This window comes from Cyprinodon variegatus, unplaced genomic scaffold (genome assembly GCF_000732505.1).
Source record: "Cyprinodon variegatus isolate N-32 unplaced genomic scaffold, C_variegatus-1.0 Scaffold526, whole genome shotgun sequence".
Taxonomy (NCBI): domain Eukaryota; kingdom Metazoa; phylum Chordata; class Actinopteri; order Cyprinodontiformes; family Cyprinodontidae; genus Cyprinodon; species Cyprinodon variegatus.
Window position 1 is genome coordinate 272173 of NW_015150979.1, and position 1590 is coordinate 273762.

Here is a 1590-nt window from a genome sequence, read left to right on the forward strand (position 1 = left end):
TATATATATATATATATATATATATATATATATATATATATACAGGAGGACACTGTCACATTTTATTTATGTGCAACATGTTCACATGGATGTCTAGAAAAAAAAAATATTAAAAACTGGTTGTTTCCAGCACTGTTTTCAATGTTGGGAGAAATGGCGAATTGTGCAATGTTACTGGATGTAGCCTGATCATGACTTAAAAGGGATATTGTTACCAGCACATTTCTCACATAACTGTTGTATCTATCACATTCAGAGTACACATGGCACTCCTACAGACACACTCCAAGGAAACTCTACACTGCCCACCAGATTTACAGGTGATCTTTTTTCCCAGAAGGATGTCAGCAAGTGTGACTGAGTGCTTTTTACAAACTATGATACTGCCACCATCTAAATACACACACAAACAGGAGTGCCATTGCCGCTCAACACACCTGCAACCATTTTCTCATCATCACTTTTCTTTTCTTAAACAGTCGGTTTTTCATGTTCCACTCTATGGCATGTGCCTTTTTTCTGCTTTTTCTGCTAATTTGGATATCAATGCCACTCTGAAGCAAAATAAAGACAAACATGTAATCCAAATTGAGTGGGGTGGGAATTTGTGATGAACATTGATGATTAGGATTTGTGGTCAGGTGTTCAAGCGGAGTATCTTCCAGAAAGCCCAGCTCCATCTTACTATTTACCAGTGTGTGATGTTGACATAATAATAATAACAGCTAACTCAAAGAATACAAATAATAAAACAAACAAAAAAAATCAAACAAAAAATGTCCTGTTCCTAGTGCTATGTGTGTCACTCACTTGGCTTGTGAAAAAGCAGCTTGCCTTCTTTATTTTTATTTGTTTGGTTTCTTTCGTGTTTTATGTTTCCATCTGAAATTTATTTTTGTATCAATATCTTTTTTAGCATGGTTTATTATGAGCTTTATTTCCTCCCTTTTTGCTGAAAAAAGTTATTTAAAAAGAAGTGCTTTTCAAACTGTTATCATTTGACACCCGGACAAAAGATGATCTGCAGTACAATACGCTGGTGTGTTGCACAACCACTTGGACTCTTGATTTAGAATATATGAAAGATTGTCTTCATTTGAGCACGAACCTTTTTATTACAAATAAAGCAGCCTTCCAGTTACAACCTGTGTGCCAAGTTGAATGTTTATAACTTTGTGGAAGAAATCAGGAAGGGTTTGTTGTGACAACAAACACAGCATCTCACAAATGTTCTCATGGCCCATTGAGGCTTTAGACATTTTGTACATAAGACTGGATAAAAAGCATCTTATAACTAGTTTGGGCTTTTACTGGGCAATTCTAACCAAGGACTCTGTTCTGGTCAAATTTTTTCCTTGTATCTTTTTTATGTGTAGGGTTCCTTCTGGAAAACAACCTTACTACCTACTCTCATGTGTCTTACGTCTAGAACAAGTTTTTCTTGTAGGCTGGTTCTTTCATCTACTCTGAACAGCTTCCCAGTCATCCCAGTGTTTCACCAGTGGGATGTTGTAATTTATTTACAACTTCATTTTGTTGTCATTTGACCAGACCACCATGGTTTGGCCAACTCAACATGTCTCCACATTT